Source organism: Balaenoptera borealis, assembly GCF_965194805.1.
Source record: "Balaenoptera borealis genome assembly, chromosome: 7".
Lineage (NCBI taxonomy): Eukaryota > Metazoa > Chordata > Mammalia > Artiodactyla > Balaenopteridae > Balaenoptera > Balaenoptera borealis.
The window spans coordinates 26231323-26254360 of NC_138864.1; the positions used below are offsets into that span (position 1 = coordinate 26231323).

The window sequence follows — 23038 nt, forward strand, 5'->3', positions numbered from 1 at the left end:
TTTAATGAAATAAATTGAAATACTTAGCACAATATCCTACTCAATATATTAGCAAATATTCTAATAAGTCTGCCAATTATTTCAATTTCTTGAATTATAATTTATGTGGACCAGAGACGCAAACTCATTTAGCATGGCAAAGTCTTCACCTAGTAACTTCATATCCTCTTAGATCATTATTCCCTACAAGCATTGTAACTACATATAATTTATGCTTTTTCCCTTTCCTTAACTAAAATTTTCCATTCATTATTATAAGTCTTCCTAATATGTCTTTTAAAATCTAATCTCTTTAGACCTCTGTTACATTTTTTTCCAAGTGCCTCCCTCCTTTCAGCTTGCATCATAATCATTTCTTTGGCAACATCACTAATGTTTCTGAAGCTAGAGTCACCTTACTGTCCTTGACCATGAATCATAGCTATGTGTCTCCTAAAATTATAAAATCTCCTTTATAAGCTCTTGGGTATTAATATAACCATTCCCAGTGTACTCTGGAGAAGAATATTATAAATATTAAGATGATCTATATTTTTCAATTAATATTAATACTTCTACCAGTAGCTAATCATAAATCAAAATCATGCCACAAGTATCCAGTCCCCCTTTACTGACTGAGAATATGAGTTCTGCAGCTCTACTTCTTAGGGCCAAAGTTCTACTCATTCATTTACTAGCCATTTGACCCTGCACAAGCTTCCTGTGCCTCTGTTTCCTCAAATATAAAATGGAAACAGTTGTATCTACCTCATATAGTCATTGTGAAAATTAAGTAAGTTAATTCTTTTATCTTGCAAAGTGTTTAAAGTAGTGTTCAACAAATAGCAGCTGTTATTATCTCTCATACAGATTTGAAATCATCAATAAGTCAGGGCATAATACATAAGAAGCTTTCTTTAAGCAGACCTAAAAGACTATTTCCAATAGACTGAAATCCCCATGAGCACAGTTACCATTGCCTGACAGTTATAGAAAAGGCTTAATAAGTATTCATCAAAAACATTAAAGCAGGAGGGAATTAAGATGGCAGAGGAGTAGGAGGACGTGGAGTTCATCTCTCTCCATGGATGCATCAGGAATACCTCTATAGATGCAACAATTCTCACAGAACACCGGTTGAACACTAGCAGAAGACCTGGGACACCAGAAAGGACTATAAAGATCCCTGCATAACTGGGTAGGATGAGAAAAAGAAGGGAGAAGGAGGAGGAGAGGAAGTAGGACTGGACCTGCACCCTGGGGCAGGGGAGCGGAAGCAGAGGAGAGATTCCCAAATTCAGGGAAACCCCCTCTCCAAAGGGGAAATCGATTGGTACAGAAAGGAAGCATTTGAGTCTGTCGGAAGAGGGTGTAGCGGCTGATCTGTGGCAGACGGGACAGAGTGAGAAATACACAGATGGTCCGTACCGCGGTCCTATGTGCCCCAGATGGGGATGTGTGTTCACACATGTGAAAGGGGGCTGTGAGCTGGAGCCTAGGGACTGGAGAACAGGCCTGGAGTGAGAACTGCTGTTGGCTGTGGGGAGACAGACTGAGGGGAAGGGAGGGAGGAAATGTGCAGCAGGGAATGCCTACAGAGGAAGACTGAACTGCCACGGAAGCAGGGCACTACTGCTGAGTCACACGCAGGGGGAGGAGCCACTATTGTAGCCTTTTTCTCCCCACATGCCGGCGCCTGCCAGTGGACAATAAAAGAAGCCTCTCAGGGCTGGCTCTCATGCGCTGGCTGCGGAGCAATAAAAGAAGCCCTCTCTGGGCTGGCCCTCACACGCCTGATGCCAGGCAGCAGAAAAAGCCCAGCCAGGGCTGGCCTTCATGAGCCTTACGCCAGGTGCCAGAAAAGGCCCTCACTAGAGCCATATCTCTTGCACCCGTGGCCGCCAGCTTCCCTGCGCATTTGGTGCCACCAGGGCTCCCACAATCCAAGCAGTCATAGCACCTCTGCATCCTGTCCTCACTGGGGCAGACCCAAGAGCTCCAAGGCAGCCTCAGGACCAGACTCCTGTGGGTGGACCACATGCAGAGGTGGGGATAAAACCAAAGCTGAAGCCCAGGGATGGGGCGACTAAGGAAGAAGATTGAAAATCTTTCCATCAGCTGTACAAGGTGCAGATTAAATCCCCACGATCAGCTAGGTAGACCCTGCATCTATGGAATATCTGAATAGACAATGAGTGTTCCCACAAATGAAAATGGGCTAGCTTTGGAAGCTGTGGATTTTGCGGGCAAGTACCTGCAGGAATTGGGCCAGATCACAGTCTGAGTGGTCCCCACAGGTACCACAGCAGGTCCAGAGACCAGCCGAGAGGCAGAGGAGAGCCTCTTAGGGAGGCGGAGGTAAGCTGTGGCTCACAGCATGTGCAAGAACACTTACAGCTGAGACCCCACGGAAACAATTATTACTATAAATTTTATTAAGTTATGATTCATTCTGTTGTTGGTTCTAGCTTTATTTTTCTTTCTTTTTGTTTGTTTGCTGTTGTTTTAGTATTTTTTTTTTTATTTAGTCTTTTGGGATCTTCATGTTTTATAATATAATTTTATTGTTTTATCTTTCTTTATATATCTCTATTTTTACCTTGCTTTTCTGTTCTGTGTGCTTTTCCCTTATTTTTTTCTGCCTTTTTTTCTTTTATATATATATATATATATATATATACATAAAATATATTTCCATTTCTACTTTGCTTTCTGTTGTCCTGTGTTTTTTCCCTTTTTATTTTATTTTATTCCTTTATTTTAATAATTTTTATCGGTTTGTTCTGTTTCCTTGCTTTATTCTTCAGTTGGAACATGACTTTGGTTTTGTTTTTAGGTTTTGTGTTTTTGATAGTTTTGATCCTAATTGTTTGATATCATTTTTGAGTTCTTCATTTGTCTGGTTGTTCTCTTGCTATTTGTTTTATTTGGTTCTGTTTCTTTTGCATGTGTGTGTTTCCGTCTTTCTGCTTTTGTTTCTTTGATTTTGTTTTTACCATTTCTCTGGGATTTTGCCTGTCATTTCTTTTTCTTTAATATATTTTCACTTTTCTTGAATTTTATTTTATTTATTTTTTTATACAGCAGGTTATTAGTTATCCATTTTATACATATTAGTGTATACATGTCAATCCCAATCTCCCAATTTATCACACCACAACCACATGCCCCACTTTCCCCCTTGGTGTCCATATGTTTGTTCTCTACGTCTGTGTCTCCATTTCTGCCCTGCAAACCAGTTCATCTATACCATTTTTCTAGGTTCCACATATATGCGTTAATATATGATATTTGTTTTTCTCTTTCTGACTTACTTCACTCTGTATGACAGGCTCTAGATCCGTCCAAGTCTCTACAAATGACCCAACTTCGTTCCTTTTTATGGCTGAGTAATAGTCCATTGTATATATGTACCATATCTTCTTTATTCATTAGTCTGTCAATGGGCATTTAGATTGCTTCAATGACCTGGCAATTGTAAATAGTGCTGCAATGAACATTGGACTGCATGTGTTTTTTTGAATTATGGTTTTCTATGGGTATATGCCAAGTAGTGGGATAGCTGGGTCATATGGTAATTCTATTTTTAGTTTTTTAAGGAACCTCCATACTTTTCCCAATAGTGGCTGTATCACTTTACATTCCCACCAGCAGTGCAAGAAGGTTCCCTTTTCTCCACAAGCTCTCCAGCATTTGCTATCTAGATTTTCTGATGATGCCCATTCTAACTGGTGTGAGGTGATACCTCGTAGTTTCGATTTGCATTTCTCTAATAATTAGTGATGTTGAGCAGCTTTTCATGTGCTTCTTGGCCATCTGTATGTCTTCTTTGGAGAAATGTCTATTTAGGTCTTCTGCCCATTTTTGGATAGGGTTTTTTTTTTTTTTAATATTGAGTTGCATGAGTTGCTTGTATATTTTGGAGATTAATCCTTTGTCAGTTGCTTCATTTGCAAATATCTTCTCCCATTCTGAGGGTTGTCTTTTGGTCTTATTTATGGTTCCCTTTGCTGCACAAAAGCTTTTCACTTTCATTAGGTCCCATTTGTTTACTTTTGATTTTATTTCCATTAATCTAGGAGGTGGATCAAAAAGGATCTTGCTGTGATTTATGTGATAGAGTGTTCTGCCTATGGTTTCCTCTAAGAGTTTTATACTGTCTGGCCTTACATTTAGGTCTTTAATCCATTTTAAGTTTATTTTTGTGGATGGTGTTAGGAAGTGTTCTAATTTCATTCTTTTACATGTAGCTGTACACTTTTCCCAGCACCACTTATTGAAGAGACTGTCTTTCCTCCATTGTATATCCTTGCCTCCTTTGTCATAGATTAGTTGACCATAGGTGCGTGGGTATATCTCTGGGCTTTCTATCTTGTTCCATTGATCTATGTTTCTCTTTTTGTGCCAGGACCATATTGTCTTGATTACTGTTGCTTTGTAGTATAGTCTGAAGTCAGGGAGTCTGATTCCTCCAGCTCCGTTTTTTTCCCTCAAGACTGCTTTGGCTATTCGGGGTCTTTTGGGTCTCCATACAGATTTTAAGATTTTTTGTTCTAGTTCTGTAAAAAATGCCATTGGTAATTGGATAGGGATCGCATTGAATCTGTAGATTGCTTTGGGTAGTATAGTCATTTTCACAATATTGATTCTTCCAATCCAAGAACATAGTATATCTCTCCATCTGTTGGTATCATCTTCAATTTCTTTCATCAGTGTCTTATAGTTTTCTGCATACAGGTCTTTTGTCTCCCTAGGTAGGTTTATTCCTAGGTATTTGATTCTTCTTGTTGCAATGGTAAATGGGAGTGTTTCCTTAATTTCTCTTTCAGATTTTTCATCATTAGTGTATAGGAATGCAAGAGATTTCTGTGCATTAATTTTGTATCCTGCAACTTTACCAAATTCATTGATTAGCTCTAGTAGATCTCTGGAGGCATCTTTAAGATTCTCTATGTATAGTATCATGCCATCTGCAAACAGTGACAGTTTCACTTCTTCTTTTCTAATTTGTATTCCTTTTATTTCTTTTTCTTCTCTGATTGCCATGCCTAGGACTTCCACAACTATGTTGAATAATACTGGCGAGAGTGGGCATCCTTGTCTTCTTCCTGATATTAGAGGAAATGCTTTCAGTTTTTCACCATTGAGAATGATGTTTGCTGTGGGTTTGTCTATATAGCCTTTATTATGTTAAGGTAGGTTCCCTCTATGTTCACTTTCTGGAGAGTTTTTATCATAAATGGGTGTTGAATTTTGTCAAAAGCTTTTTCTGCATCTATTGAGATGATCATATGGTTTTTATTATTCAATTTGTTAATATGGTATATCACATTCATTGATTTGTGTATATTGAAGGATCCTTGCATCCCTGGGATAAATCCCACTTGATCATGGTGTATGATCCTTTTAATGTGTTGTTGGATTCTGTTTGCTAGTACTTTGTTGAGGATTTTTGCATCTATATTCATCAGTGATATTGGTCTGTAATTTTCTTTTTTTGTAGTATCTTTGTCTGGTTTTGCTATCAGTGTGTTGGTGGCCTCAGAGAATGAGTTTGGGAGTGTTCCTTCCTCTGATATATTTTGGAAAAGTCTGAGAAGGATAGGTGTTAGCTCTTCTCTAAATGTTTGATTGAATTCTCCCGTGAAGCCATCTGGTCCTGGACTTTTGTTTGTTGGAAGATTTTTAATCACAGTTTCAATTTCATTACTTGTGATTGGTCTGTTCATATTTTCTATTTCTTCCTGGTTCAGTCTTGGAAGGTTATACCTTTCTGAGAATTTGTCCATTTCTTCCAGGTTGTCCCTTTTATTGGCATAGAGTTGCTTCTAGTAGTCTCTTAGGATGCTTTGTGTTTCTGCAGTGTCTGTTGTAACTTCTCCTTTTTCATTTCTGATTCTATTGATTTGAGTCTTCTCTCTCTTTTTCTTGATCAGTCTGGCTAATGGTTTATAAATTTTGTTTATCTTCGCAAAGAACCAGCTTTTAGTTTTATTGATCTTTGCTATTGTTTTCTTTGTTTCTATTTCATTTATTTCTGCTCTGATCTTTATGATTTTCCTTCTACTAACTTTGGGTTTTGAATGTTCTTCTTTCTATAGTTCCTTTAGGTGTAAGCCTATATTATTTATTTGAGATTTTTCTTGCTTCTTGAGGTAGGCTAGTATTGCTATAAACTTCCCTCTTAGAACTGCTTTTGCTGCATCCCATAGGTGTTGGATCGTCATGTTTTCATTGTCATTTGTCTCTAGGTATCTTTTGATTTCCTCTTTGATTTCTTAAGTGATCGCTGGGTTATTTAGTAACGTATTGTTTAGCCTCGATGTGTTTGTGTTTTTTAATTTTTTCCCTGTAATTCATTTCTAATCTCATAGCACTGTGGTCAGAAAAGGTGCTTGATATGATTTCAATTTTCTTAAATTTACTGAGGTTTGATTTGTGACCCAAGATGTGATCTATCTTGGAGAATGTTCCGTGTTCACGTGAGAAGAAAGTGTAATCTGCTATTTTGGGATGAAATGTCCTATAAATATCAATTATATCTATCTGGTCTACTGTGTCATTTAAAGCTTGTGTTTCTTTATTAGTTTTCTATTTGGATGATCTGTCCATTGGTGTAAGTGAGGTGTTAAAGTCCCCCACTATTATTGTTCTACTGTTGATATCCTCTTTTATACCTGTTAACAGTTGCCTTATGTATTGAGGTGCTCCTATGTTGGGTGCATATACATTTATAATTGTTATATCTTCTTCTTGGATCGATCCCTTGATCATTATGTAGTATCCTTCCTTGTCTCTTGTAACATTCTTTATTTTAAAGTCTATTTTACCTGATATGAGTATTGCTACTCCAGCTTTCCTTTCATTTCCAATTGCAAGGAATATCTTTTTCCATCCCCTCACTTTCAGTCTCTATGTGTCCCTAGGTCTGAAGTGGATGTCTTGTAGACAGCATAATCATGGGTCTTGTTTTTGTATCCATTCAGCGACCCTGTATTTTCTGGTTGAAGCATTTAATCCATTCATGTTTAAGGTAATTATTGATATGTATGTTCCTGTTACCATTTTCTTAATTGTTATGGGTTCGTTTTTGTAGGTCCTTTTCTTTTCTTGCGTTTCCCCCTTAGATAAGTTCCTTTAGCATTTGTTGTAGAGCTGGTTTGGTGGTGCTGAATTCTCTTAGCCTTTGCTTGTCTGTAAAGCTTTTGATTCCTCCATTGAATCTGAATGAGATACTTGCTGGGTAGAGTAATCTTGGTTGTAGATTCTTCCCTTTCATCACTTTAAATATGTCATGCCTTTCCCTCTGGCTTGTAGAGTTTCTGCTGAGAAATCAGCTGTTAACCTTATGGGAGTTCCCCTGTATGTTATTTGTCATTTTTCCCTTGCTGCTTTCAATAATTTTTCTTTGTCTTTAATATTTGTCAATTTCATTACTATGTGTCTCGGCATGTTTCTCCTTGTGTTTATCCTGCCTGGGACTCTCTGCACTTCCTGGACTTGGGTGGCTATTTCTTTTCCTATGTTAGGGAAGTTTTCGACTATAAACTCTTCAAATATTTTCTTGGGTCCTTTCTCTCTCTCTTCTCCTTCTGGGACCCCTATAATGCGAATGTTGTTGTGTTTAATATTGTCCCAGAGGTGTCTTACGCTGTCTTCATTTCTTTTTATTCTTTTTTCTTCATTCTGTTCCGTGGCAGTGAATTCCATCATTCTGTCTTCCAGGTCACTTTTTCGTGCTTCTGTCTCAATTATTCTGCTATTGATTCCTTCTAGTGTATTTTTCATCTCAGTTATTGTATTGTTCTTCTCTGTTTGTTTGTTCTTTAATTCTTCTAGGTGTTTGTTCTTTAATTCTTCTAGGTCTTTGTTAAACATTTCTTGCATCTTCTCGATCTTCGCCTCCATTCTTTTTCCGAGGTCCTGGATCATCTTCACTATCATTATTCTGAATTCTTTTTCTGGAAGGTTGCCTATCTCCACTTCACTTAGATGTTTTTCTGGGGTTTTATCTTGTTACTTCATCTGGTACATAGCCCTCTGCCTTTTCACCTTGTCTACTTTTCTGTGAATGTGGTTTTTGTTCCACAGGCTGCAAGATTGTAAGGCTTCTTGCTTCTGCTGTCTGCCCTCTGGTGGATGAGGCTAGCTAAGCGGCTTGTGCAAGTTTCCTGATGGGAGGGACTGGTGGTGGGTAAAGCTGGGTGTTGCTCTGGTGGGCAGAGCTCAGTAAAACTTTAATCTGCTTGACTACTGATGGGTGGAGCTGGGTTCCCTCCCTGTTGGTTGTTTGGCATGAGGCAACCCATCGCTGGAGCCTACCTGGCTCTTTGGTAGGGCTAATGATGGGCTCTGGGAGGGCTCACGACAAGGAGTACTTCCCGGAACTTCTGCTGCCAGTGTCCTTGTCCTCACAGTGAGCCACAGCCACCCCCGCCTCTGCAGGAAACCCTCCAACACTAGCAGGTGGGTCTGGTTCAGTCTCCTATGGGGTCACTGCTCCTTCCCCTGGGTCCCGATGCGCACACTACTTTGTGTGTGACCTCCAAGAGTGGAGTCTTTCTTTCCCCCAGTCCTGTTGAAGTCCTGCAATCAAATCCCGCTAGGCCTCAAAGTCTGATTCTCTAGGAATTCCTCCTCCTGTTGCTGGGCCCCCAGGTTGGGAAGCCTGACGTGGGGCTCAGAACCTTCACTCCAGTGGGTGGACTTCTGTGGTATAAGTGTTCTCCAGAACCCAGCAGTCATGGGATTTGATTTTATTGTGATTGCGCCCCTCCTACCATCTCACTGTGGTTTCTCCTTTGTCTTTGGATGTGGGGTATCTTTTTTGTTGAGTTCCAGTGTCTTCCTGTCGATGACTGTTCAGCAGTTAGTTGTGATTCTGGTGCTCTCGCAAGAGGGAGTGAGTGCACGTCCTTCTATTCCAACATCTTGAACCTATCTCCTCCTTTAATATATTTTCTATTTTATTTTTTTATATTTCTATTCTTACGCTGCTTTTCTGTTGTTCTGACTTCTTTCCCCTTTCTCTTTTTTCTTCTTTCTGTTTTTATATCATTTTTGTAAGTTTGTTTTGTTTCTTTGCTTCATTCTTCAGTTGGCAATCTGCTTTGGTTTTGTTTTTTGCTTTTGTGTCTTTGTCAGTTTTCTTTATAATTGTTTCATTTCGTTCTTGGGTTCTTTTGTTTGTCTGGTTGTTCTTTTGCGTTTTATTTTATTTGGTTCTGTTTTTGTTTCTTGTGTGTGTGTGTGTGTGTCTCCTTGTTTCTATTTTTGTTTGTTTGATTTTACTTTTACCATTTGTCTGGGGTTTTGATACTCTTTCTTTTTTTTTAATCTCCTTTATTTCTGGGTCGAGTGACTTGCCAGTTCTTGGTTCCTCGACCGGAAGTGAGGCCCAAGGCTCTGGAGTGGGAGCACCAAGTCCAGGACACTGGACCACTAGAGAATTCCTGGCCCCAGGGAAGATTAATTGCTGAGAGTTCTCACGGAGGCCTGTATCTGAATCCAAGACCTGGCTCCACCCAACTGCCAGCAGCTCCCAGAGCTGGAAACCTCACACCAAAAAACAAACAAGACAGGAATACAAACCCATGCATCAGCACATAGACTAACTAAAGTCATACTAAGCTCACAGATGCCTCAAAGCACACCATCTAACACGGCCCTGCTCATCAGAGTGAAAAGACTCAGCTCCACACACCAGAATGCAGGCACCAGTCCCTCCCATCAGGAAGCCTACACAACGCACTGGACCAACGTCACAACCAGGGGCAGAGAACAGAAACAAGAGGAACTACGACCCTGCAGCCTAGGGAAAGGAGTCCTCAAATTCTCTAAATTAGACAAAATGAGAAGACAGAGAAATATCTTTCAGGCAAAGAAGCAAGATAAAAACCCACAAGACCAAATAAATGAAGAGGAAATGGGCAAACTACCTGAAAAAGAATTCAGAGTAATGACAGTAAAGATGATCCAAAATATCAGATATAAAATGGAGAAAATACAAGAAACATTTAACAAGCACCTAGAAGAACTAAAGAGCAAACAAACAGTAAGAAACAACACAATAACTGAAATTAAACTTACTCTAGAAGAAATAAATAGCAGAATAACTGAGGCAGAAGAACGGATAACTGAGCAGGAAGATATAATGGTGGAAATAACTGGTGGAGCAGAAAAAAGAATGAAAACAATGGAGGACAGTCTCAGAGACTTCTGGGACAACATTAAGCGCACCAACATTCGAATTATACACGTCCTAGAAGAAGAAAATAGAAAGTGTCTGAGAAAATATTTGAAAAGGTTATAGTCATAAGCTTATCCAACATGGGAAAGGAAGTACTCAATCAAGTCCAGGAAGTGCATAGAGTCCCATTCAGGAAAAACCCAAGGAGAAACATGCCAACACGCATATTAATCAAACTAACAAAAATTAAACACAAAGAAAAAATATTAAAAGCAGCAAGGGAAAAGCAACAAATAACATACAAGGGAGTACCCATAAGGTCAACACCTGATCTTTCAGCAGAAACTCTGCAAGCCAGAAGGGAGTGGCAGGATATATTTAAATTGATGAAAGGGAAACACCTACAAGCAAGATTACTCTACCCAGCAAGGATCTCATTCAGATTCGATGGAGAAATCAAAAGCTTTACAGACAAGCAAAAGTTAAGAGAATTCAGCACCACCAAACCAGCTGTACAAGAATTGCTAAAGGAACTTCTCTAGGCAGGAAACACAAGAGAAGGAAAACACCTACAATAACAAACACAAAACAATTAAGAAAATGTTAATAGGAACATACATATCAATAATTACCTTAAATGTGAATGGATTAAATGCTTCAACCAAAAAACACAAACTGGCTGAATGGATACAAAAACAAGACCAATATATATGCTGTTGACAAGAGACCCACTTCAGACCTAGGGACACATACAGACTGAAAGTGAGGGGATGGAAAAAGATATTCCATGCAAATGGAAATCAAAAGAAAGCTGGAATAGCAATTCTCATATCAGACAGAATAGACTTTAAAATAAAGACTATTACAAGAGACAAAGAAGGACACTACATAATGATCAAGGGATCGATCCAAGAAGAAGATATAACAATTGTAAATATTTATGCACCCAACACAGGAGCACCTCAGTACATTAAGCAAATGCTAACAGCCATAAAAGGGGAAATCGACAGTAACACAATCATAGTAGGGACTTTAAACCTCACTTTCACCAATGGACAGATCAACCAAAGTGAAAATAACTAAGGAAACATAAGCTTTAAATGATACACTAAACAAGATGGACTTAAATGATATTTATAGGACATTCCATTCAAAAACTACGGAATACACTTTCTTCTCATGTGCACACGGAACAGTCTCCAGGAGAGATCACATCTTGGGGTAACAAATCAAGCCTTGGTAAAGTTAAGAAAATTGAAATCACATCAAGTATCTTTTCTGACCACTATGCTATGAGACTAGGTATCAATTACAGGAAAAAAACTGTAAAAAATACAAACACATGGAGGCTAAACAATGCACTACCAAACAACTAAGAGATCACTGAAGAAATCAAAGAGGAAATTTAAAAATACCTAGAAACAAATGACAATGAAAACACAATGACCTAAAACCAATGGGATGCAGCAAAAGCAGTTCTAAGAGGGAAGTTTATAACAGTACAACCCTACCTCAAGAAACAAGAAAAATCTCAAATCAACAACCTAACCTTACACCTAAAGCAATTAAAGAAAGAAGAAGAACAACAACAACAAAAAAAAACCCCCAAAGTTAGCAGAAGGAACGTAATCATAAAGATCAGATCAGAAATAAATGAAAAAGAAATGAAGGAAACAATAGCAAACATCAATAAAACTAAAATCTGGTTCTTTGAGAAGATAAACAAAATTGATAAACCATAAGCCAGACTCACCAGGCAATAAGGGAGAAGACTCACGTCAACAGAATAAGAAATGAAAAATGAGAAGTAACAACTGACACTGCAGAAATACAAAGGATCATAAGAGACTACTACAAGCAACTATATGCCAATAAAATGGACTACCGGCAAGAAATGGAAAAATTCTTAGAAAAGTACAACCTTCCAAGACTGAACGAGGATGAAACAGAAAATATGAACAGAGCAATCACAAGCACTGAAATTGAAACTGTGATTAAAATCTTCCAACAAACAAAAGCCCAGGGCCAGATGGCTTCACAGGTGAAGTCTATCAAACATTTAGAGAAGAGCTAACATCTATCGTTCTAAAACTCTTCCAAAATATAGCAGAGAGAGGAACACTCCCAAACTCACTCTACAAGGGCACCATCACACTGATACCAATACCAAACAAAGATGTCTCAAAAAAGAAAATTACAGGCCAATATCACTGATGAAGATAGATGCAAAAATCCTCAACAAAATACTAGCAAACAATCCAACAGCACATTTAAACGATCATACACCATGACCAAGTGGGGTTTATCCCAGGGATGCAAGGATTCCTCAATATATGCAAATCAATCAATGTGATACACCATATTAACAAAGTGAAGGATAAAAATCGTATGATAATCTCAATAGATGGACAAAAAGCTTTTGACAAAATTCAACACCCATTAATGATAACAACTCTCCAGAAAGTGGGCAGAGAGGGAAGCTACCTCAGTGTAATAAAAGCCATATACAACAAACCCACAGCCAACATCATCCTCAATGGTGAAAAACTGAAACCATTTCTTCTAAGATCAGGGACAAGACACGGGTGCCCACTCTCACCACTATTATTCAACATAGTTTTGGAAGTTTTAGCCATGGCAATCAGAAAAGAAAAAGAAATAAAAGGAATCAAAATTGTAAAAGAAGAAGTAAAACTGTCACTGTAGATGATATAATACTACATAGAAAATCCTAAAGATGCCACCAGAAAACTACTAGAGTTAATCAATGAATTTGGTAAAGTAGCAGGATACAAAATTAATGCCCAGAAATCCCTTGCATTCCTATACAGTAACAACAAAAAATCAGAAAGAGAAATTAAGGAAACACTCCCATTTACCATTGCAACAAAAAGAATAAAATACCTAGGAATAAACCTACCTAAGGAGACAAAAGACTTGTATGCAAAAAACTATAATATACTGATGAAAGAAATCAAAGACGATACAAACAGATAGAGAGATATACTATGTTCCTGGATTGGAAGAATCAACATTGTGAAAATGACTATACTACCCAAAGCAATCTACAGATTCAATGCAATCCCTATCAAACTACCAATGGCATTTTTCACAGAACTAGAACAAAATATTTCACAATTTGTATGGAAACACAAAAGACCCCCAAATAGCCAAAGCACTCCTGAGAAAGAAAAACGGAGCTGGAAGACTCAGGCTTCCTGTCTTCAGACTATACTACAAAGCTACAGTAATCAAAACAGTATGGTACTGGCACAAAAACAGAAATATAGAGCAATGGAACAGGATAGAAAGCCCAAAGATAAACTCACGCACATATGGTCACCTTCTCTTTGATAAAGGAGGCAAGAATATACAATGGAGAAAAGACAGCCTTTTCAATAATTGGTGATGGGAAAACTGGACAGCTACATGTAAAAGAATGAAATTAGAACACTTCTTAACACCATACGCAAACCTAAACTCAAAATGGAAAAAAGACCTAAATGTAAGACCAGACACTATAAAACTCTTCGAGGAAAACATAGGCAGAACACTCTATGACATAAATCACAGCAAGATCCTTTTTGACCACCTCCTAGATTAATGGAAATAAAATCAAAAATAAACAAATGGGACCTAATGAAACTTAAAAGCTTTTGCACAGCAAAGGAAATCATAAATAAGACAAAAAGACAACCCTCAGAATGGGAGTAAATATTTGCAAACGAAGCAACTGACAAAGGATTAATCTCCAAAATATACAAGCAACTCATGCAATTCAATATTAAAAAAAAACAAAGAACACAATCCAAAAATGGGCAGAAGACCTAAATAGACATTTCTCCAAAGAAGACATACAGATTGCCAACAAACACATGAAAAGATGCTCAACATCACTAATCATTAGAGAAATGCAAATCAAAACCACAGTGAGGTATCACCTCACACCAGTCAGAATGGCCATCATCAAAAAAATCTACTAACAGTAAATGCTGGAGAGGGTGTGGAGAAAAGGGAACCCTCCTGCACTGTTGCTGGGAATGTAAACTGATACAGCCACTATGGAGAACAGTATGGAAGTTCCTTAAAAAACTAAAAATAGAACTACAATATGACCCAGCAATCCCACTACTGGGCATATACCCTGAGAAAACCATAATTCAAAAAGAGACATGTACCACAGTGTTCACTGCAGCACTATTTACAATAGCCAGGACACGGAAGCAACCTAATTGTCCATCGACAGATGAATGGATAAAGAAGATGTGGCACATATATACAATTGAATATTACTCAGCCATAAAAAGAAACGAAATTGAGTCATTTGCAGTTAGGTGGATGGACCTAGAGTCTGTCATACAGAGTGAAGTAAGTCAGAAGGAGAAAAACAAATACCGTATGCTAATACATATATATGTAATCTAAAAAAAAAAAATGGTTCTGACATACCTAGGGGCAGGATAGGAATAAAGCAGACACAGAGAATTGACTTGAGGACACGGGGAGGGGGAAGGGTAAGCTGGGACAAAGTGAAAGAGTAGCACTGACATATATACACTACCAAATGTAAAATAGATAGCTAGTGGGAAGCAGCTGCATCACACAGGGAGATTAGCTCGGTGCTGTGTGACCACCTAGAGGGGTGGGATAGGGAGGGTGGGAGGGAGATGCAAGAGGAAGCGGATATGGGGATATATGTATATGTATAGCGGATTCACTTTGTTATATAGAAGACACTAACACAGCATTGTAAAGCAATTATACTCCAATAAAGATGTTAAAAAAAAAAAAAAAGAGACATGTACCACAATGTTCATTGCAGCACTATTTACAATAGCCAGGACATGGAAACATCCTAAATGTCCATCGACAGATTAATGGATAAAGAAAATGTGGCACATATATAGAATGGCATATTACTCAGCCCTAAAAAGGAATGAAATTCAGTTATTTGTAATGTAGTGGATGAACATAGAGTCTGTCATACAGAGTGAAGTAAGTCAGCAAGAGAAAAACAAATACTGTATGTTAACGCATATATATGGAATCTAAAAAAACGGTACTGATGAACCTAGTGGCAGGGCAGGAATAAAGATGCAGACGTAGAGAATGGATTTGAGGACACAGGGTGGAAAGGGGAAGCTGGGATGAAGTGAGAGAGTAGCACTGACATATGTTCACTACCAAATGTAAAATGGATGGCTACTGCATAGCACAGGGAGATCAGCTCGATGCCTTGTGATAACCTAGAGGGGTAGGATAGGGAGGGTGGGAGGGAGGCTCAAGAGGGACGGGATATGGGGATATATGTATACATATAACTGATTCACTGTGTTGTACAGCAGAAACTAACATTGTAAAGCGATTATACTCCAATAAAGATGTAAAAGAAAATATTAATGCATACCTGATTACATGACCCTTTCCATCCCTATTCTGTATTACATCTTACTGATATCTGTGTTCACTAACAGTTATCAACACCCTTCACTTGACCAGGCAATATTCCATTCCTTTCTTCTTTTATATTAATGATACATTATACTACACATGGCTTCCCAGCCCATAGATTTCCATGTAGGTAATATATCGTCTTGATGTACAGGTACACTCCTCTGCCCATTTTACTTCTTTCAGACAAACTGAATTCTTATCAATCGTCTGCACAGACCCAACGGGTTTTCCTTTGGAGGCTTATATAGCTTGACTTCTAAACCACATTTAGGTCATAAAATAAGCTGCATTATTGCCCTGTATTTTTCTACAGTTCCATATTAATCAGGTTGTTGTCTCATAAAGTCTATATCTATGAAACTACTCTATTGAGAATATTTGTTTTATTTGTTTTATATGCATACTTTTGGATCCTTGTAGCCTTCCAAGCTTCAGTATCTCTTCCTCAAAAAACCTAATTTTAAAAGTTTAAAATACTTTTACAATTATAATTTCACTCCACTTTTCAGCAGTTCATTGCTGCTATTAGGAATATACCAATATTTCCAAGTTCCCCATAATTGCCACCCCTATTCGATGTTCAGGAGGCACCACTTAATAAAAATCATTTTGAGTAAGATTAGTTACACTGTGGGACTTTCAAGGGTAGTCTTATGAACTTGGTGTCAGAAGGTAACTCATTCACTGAGCCTTTCCAGATCATAAAAACTGAATCTGTGATAGGAATTCTGTTTTCTTAACTTTATGGAAATTAAGAAAAGTCCTTTTATTCTTACAAATGGGCGTGTCTTTTCTCCTTTTTGAAAAACTAAGGTTGCAAGTAGAATTTAGGACCATTGAAATGTTTTCCATTTTAAATATAAATCTTTTTAAACAAGGGAAAGTGCACTTGGGAATCATGTAATATAGGCACAGATTATTAAATAATGTATATTATTTCCCTGAGTTAATAAACAAGAGTCTTAAAACATACTCAAATCCATTTAAATTATTGATGTAGGCATAAAGGTGATTTTGTTGGATGTTTAATTAATTTCATAACCAGAGTCATTTTCAAAACATTTTCACATTATATAAAAATACAAAAGACAATAAAGTTAAAATATACCAACATCAATTAATCTAAAATAATAATAACACTTTCAGCTCAAGCAGAAGAAAATAATTGGCTTAAAAAAGTAACAGCAAGTCAATATGATCATCTAAGAATTTTAAAGTAATCAACTATTTTTTTTGAATTTCATGATAATATACTATGAGTAAACAATGAAATAGATTCGCTATCCAATTACTCATCTATCATCCATTTCATCCATATATAATCTAGTAAACACTTTCGAGAGTCAGCTATGACACTGGACAGAAGAAAGGACTTGAAGTTAGGAGACCTGAATTCACACTCTGGTTCTGCCACTTACTTCTTATGTAACTTTAGTGCTTCATTGCCTTATCCATAAAACAGAGCTAATATTACCAACCTCAGTGGAGTGTGAATATTGCATAAGAAAATGTATATCTAAGTGTCTAGCACAATACTTATATACTGATAAATGTCAGTGGACATGGTTAAGAATCACATAATAGAAAAATGGTCATTTCAGTTCCCAACAGGCTGAAAAATCTCATTTTGAATTTTAATTATGTTAAAGTTAGAACTTATTCATATATCGTCTCTCACAATTTCTTACATAGAATAATGCTTTCAAATGCAATTTTTATTGTTGTCAAATGTTTCACTAATTGACATCAAAGTTGGCATTATGTACTTCTTCTGTATCTCCTTGAGCATTTAGCTCATTGTTATGGTATACCAAGGTGTTCAATAAATTCTATAAGATATCTAGGAAAATATATAAAAATCAAAATAAAATGGAAAAATATAAGATTAGGGTTTGAAATGAATTGTCATGAAATTTTAAAAGAGAGGAGAATTTTAATGTCTTTCTTGAAACTTATATGTCTTTAGCTAGTTTCTTAATGGGAAAATCATAGTACCTCTGTTGCTTGAATGAGAAAAACAACCCCAGGTATTGGGGTGTAATTTAAAGGAGAATCAGAAATAAGAAAAATTAAAAGAAAGAGTATAAAATTACAATAATTTTACAGGATAGTTTTTCTCCCCTGACTTTCTGATCCACAAGAATTTTTGAGACATTTCTTTAACTTAATCACCTAATCACAAAAATAAAATGAAAACATTGTTCTCAAAATGAAAGCTACTCTCTAAAATTAGCTACCTGAATCTTTGGCCAGTTTTGAGCTCCATTTACCTATCTCAGCCGGGGATTGAAGATTTCTAAGAAAAGTACTCCACAAATAAGGAAGTTTAGAGTGAGTTAATTTAAAATTTGAGACATTTCCTGATGTCACAGCTCTTTACATTCCATTCTAAAAGGTATAGCTCTTACACAACAATGTGTTGCATGGACAGGAATTTGTTGGTAGATCACATAGCAGAAAAGTTAATGGTTTTCTTGGAAATAAATCTCAGGATGGCTCCAAAGACTGACAGGAGTGGAGTAGGAATAGATGATCTTCAATTCTCAGTTCACAGTATGAACCACAACGTGTGACCTGGGTAGGCAGACCTCAGGGGTGAGCCAATAAAGGGTATGGTAAATGTTCCCGTCAATTAATTTTTCCCCACCACTTTCATTCTAGAGACTTGTAACAAAGACTGGAAAATTTCCTTCTCCTGACTTCAGTTCTTCAGATGCACTGTTTTTAGGTTTTGTCCCAGTGTAAGAGTAGCATGATAAAACAGAGAGTTACTGTTGCTGACTCTGTGTCATGATAAACATTGAGGTCTAACTATGTTAGACCAAGGTGAGTATATTCACCTGTGTGCCCAGGTACAGCTAAACTGATAAATATTGAGATAGTTCCATACCAGGTGATAATAGATACTGCCCCGAGCCATCTCAGTCCTTCTCTTGATCTCTCCACAATTCAGTCACCACAAAGTAACATCTGGTACTGCAGGAGGCCTTGGTTGTGCACTTGTGTCAGTCGTTAAACAATGTGAATATTCCTCTGAGTCAGACTGTCAAGGGACTCTCTACTAAAGCACACCTGTGTAAGCCCAGGAAGTAGGATTTCTCTTTTAAGGAACTATGGTATCCTTTTGGAAACAGTATTATAGCATTACAATCTCTGCCTCCAGCCATGTTACTCTTGAAATTTCAGAAAGCTTAGTTGAAAATCTTTGTCAGAGAACTTAGTTGAAAATCTTCGACATAGGAGATTTTAAAATACCAACCACATGATGCTTCCTATCAAAGACCTGTAACTGGGAAACTGTAATGATGACACAATTTGGCCTCAAGAGTGATTAAATTCTAGTACCCTATCCATCTTTATCAGATTGTTCTTGAAAGTACAATTCAATTATACATGTACAACATGTATAATTACAAATAAGTTTCAGGGGCTGTTTTAATAACATTCAAACGTGGTCAGAAATAAGTGGTTTTAAAATAGTAAGAAAAAGTCTATTTTAACATTCACATTGAAATTTCTCAAGCATAAGTGATTTGTTTCTTGGTTTACATTACTGATCTATGAACTGATGAATCATCTTTGCAAAAGAACAACATAAATATAAATGTACATTGTGAAGGTCATTTTCAATTTTGGGGAAGTTCCCCTCTAATGCATGCACATTATTCTGAAGACCTTACAAAATTAACAACATGAATCACTCTCTTAACCAAATGGAAAGAGCTACAATGATTTTAGCAAAGTTTACTTTTATCAGAGCAGAGTTTTTAGGCTGTGCTTTCAAACTGCATTTCAATTCTTTGCACCGTGCTTTAGTGAATATCAGTAACCATGGTTTATGCACAGAAAAGAAAAAAAATTCCTGCTGTGTATCACTGATAGTTTGGATAAAGCTAGAGAATTCTCAAGGTCAAGAAGAAAAAAATTGGAAAATGTACAGTATAAACATTGAAGCAATGGAAGAAATTACAAAGGGAAGGCAGAAGTATGTGATAATATAAAATTGCAAAAACTTTGGTACAACAAACAAAAAAACTTAATGTCAGAAAAAGAGTAAAAAATATAGAAAATAGATTAAAGAAAACCCAAAATATATACTTAGGTAACTGTATTATCTTAAGGATACTACTACATCCTTAATGGACAAAAGATGAGTAAATCTATTTGACAAATTTCAAAGCCCAGAATTATACAATATATAAATATATTTCAAATGAAAATTGCACAAAATACTAATTTAAAATAAGGTAACATTTTTTCAGTTATTAAGTTACAAACAAAGAAAAAAATTAACTGAAATCTACTGAGGATTTTGGTAACTAGGAACATTATTCTCTATTTATTTTCCCTAGTACTTAAAACCTTTATTAGACAAATACCCAAAATCCACTTAGTTCACTGAGTCTTTAAATTTACAAAATTTTCAAGTGATGTTTATATCTTGAAAGATGTGTGAAATTCATTGTGAATTCTATAGAAGTGCAAAAACAAATTGGAGCATATGAGTCTCTGCTGCATTGGCCCTGCAGGGGGCCAAGTAGCAAGTTTAATATTTTGAGCACGCTCCTATACATGTCCTGGGTTTCACTTCAGATGAAGATAAAGAAAATCGCAAAGAGGAGCTACAGTGTAAGTCAACAGTACAGAAAGAGATGCACCCAGATTTGAATGAAGTAATCTGAGGAGTTGGTTCAGATTTGAGATCAAGATTATCTGTCTTTCGTGATACAATTAAAGGGATGACTTTAATCTGTAAACCTTGACCTATGTTTACCTTGGGTACCTATTACATCACCTCTAAAAAAAGCACAGTGAAAATCTGCTGGGCAGAAGTGCTCTCTGTTCTCCAAACTGAACCACAATATCCACAGAGAAAACTATGTCGGACAATGCTCATTCTCAAAGCATAGTCTAATCTCTGGCTAAGGATGGAATACAGGACTCAGTCCTGCCTACCTGCCACAGGGGTGACTGAATCCTTAATTGTGGTGTGGTGTCGGCCTACTAGTCAGACATCCCGGATATGCTCACTTCAGCATCACTATCATGCTGAGCTATATGCAAGAGAGTGAAGCTAGTGACCAGGAACATCTTTCTACCTATTTTTAGGACAAGTGATGACTGAGCTGCAATGACCAGGAAACTTCCCTTTGTGATAGTGTCTACCAGTAGGTTTGACATGTGGTAAATGTTCTCCAATGTTAGTCATTTTACAATAGAAAAAAAGACCCTTTCGGATTCATAATGATTAATTATTCCCCTTGGCAAACTACTGCTGTAGTACTGGAATGTTTCATTTCAGTAAGAATAAGACTGTGGTTCTGACCAGCCAGATCAACAGTAGAGATTCTGACCTAAGTTCAAAGAACTTTTTAAATCAGGGTCTTTAAGCTGGGGATTATAAACCAAGAGGGTTTCTTTGGATGAGCTTCAGAGGCCCCATGCAGTTATAGGCAAAATGTCACATGTGCATTTCCTGGAGAAAGGTCCTATCACTTTAATCAGATTCTCACAAGTGTTTGGGACCCCCAAAATATATTGTATACCATGTTACACTCTGTAATAGATTTTTGCTCCCTTGAGATCAAAGAGCCCGGAGTTCTCCTGCAACCCAAATTAAGTGAAAGGAGAGCCTTGGAGTTGCTCCTTGAGAGACAGGACTTCTCCATCAACCCATGGAGGTACACCCACTTCTTGGTAAGGGACAGTACATCCTTTACTTTTCAGAAGCATTCAAAGTCAAGCAAAAGACACTAATTCAACAACCACAAAAGTGTGTATGGGCTACCAAAAGTCTATTTGTACTACTTATTATTTTCTTTAGGTTTATAGCCTTCAACTTATCCATGATTCCATGCAGTATACTAAATTTTCTCAAAAGTAAGTACAGAGAAGTGCAGTAATATTTTATGGTTATGTTTTGGCATAAATTATCTTGAGTATCTTTTCAAGAGAAATATTATGTTTACTTCATTATTTTGTTTAAAGGATTACTCAATTTTTAATGCACAATTTTTAAAAATCAGTGTTGTCATTACAAATTGTTCAGCATTTCTAATTTTAGCTATTTAGAAATTGTGTGTGAGTTTTAAAACAATCTTTTTTTACTGTTTTATTGTAAAGATGGTTTATTGCCATCTTTACACTGTTAAGTTATATAACAATACCAAGTTAGAATTCTATTGCTTGATTTTTCAACTTTATACAATATCCTTTGTCTCCACATTATTACAGACGAGGTATTCAGTGAATAGTGTACCTGTGGTATTCTACATATGGTAGTGGCATGTTTAGTTTTGTAAGAAAGTGCCAAAATACTGTCTCCCTTACTCTCCCAATTTTTATTTGTATATTTCTAAATTGTCAAGGCATATACAGTTTATGTTCTGATTTGTCATCTGATCCACATATTTGGTTTAGTCTTATTTCTGTTAATCATATACAGTGCTTATCACTAGTCATTTTGCTAAATTTTTCTCTATTATCCCTTGATTGGCTGAAGCTCAGCCTCTGGTAGGTGAATAGTATTTCTAGAGTTGTGCCATATTTAATATTGTTTGTATACTTAATAAAAATCTTGGGCAGACATGAAATCCTTGATTTATACTTTCTTTCCTCAAGTATCCCAGAGGTTTTGGTCCACTGATTTCCAGTGTTCAGTGTCAGAGAGGAGAAATCTAAGGACAGTCTGACTTTTCCCTCTTGTAAGTATTGTGATCATTTTACATGGCTATTTGAAAACTTTATCATTAAAGGCTAATTTACTATGATATGTCTTGAGGACATATGTCTTGGGTACATATCAGAAGAATATGTCTCAGTGTTAACTGATTTGGGTCAATTTTCACTGGTACATGATATGTCCTTTCAACAAATAGGATCAGGTATTCTATCCTTTTCACAACTTTTTTTCTCAAGTTATGTTTTCAGATATTTATCCTGTTCCATTGTTTATAGTGTTCTCCTTGAGGGACTCCAATTATGCATATATAGGGTCTTCTCTGCCTCATTTATATATCTATCATTTTCTCCTTAGTCCTTTTCAACTTTCCATTTTTATTTTACTTTTTTGCATCTCCTCACTTATATCCTCAGTACCCTTGCTGTTTTCTCCAGTGTCTATTCTCGTGACTGCTCCTTTCAATTCTTTTATATTTCTGTGATGATTTTGATTTGTTCTTCTATTTTACTAAAATCTGCCAATTGACACTCCATTTCCTCCCACTGCCTTGTTTTCTCGTGTATTTATTATTCATGGTCTTTGTTCACAGAAGAACTTTCTTTTTTAAAAAAATTAAAGACAATTTTTAGAGAATTTTTAGTTTAGAGATTTAGATTTAGATTTGATTTAGAGAATCAAAAGGAAGGTACAGGAATTTCCATATACCCCGAGCTCCCACACATGCATAGGCTCTT

The 23038-nt window shown here is 36.8% G+C and overlaps 1 protein-coding gene across 7 annotated transcripts in view; it reads right to left on the reverse strand.

Moving 5' to 3' along the window:
- MAGI2 (membrane associated guanylate kinase, WW and PDZ domain containing 2) overlaps positions 1 to 23038 on the reverse strand; it is a 1331631-nt gene that overhangs the window by 1214931 nt on the left and 93662 nt on the right. The window lies entirely within an intron of this gene.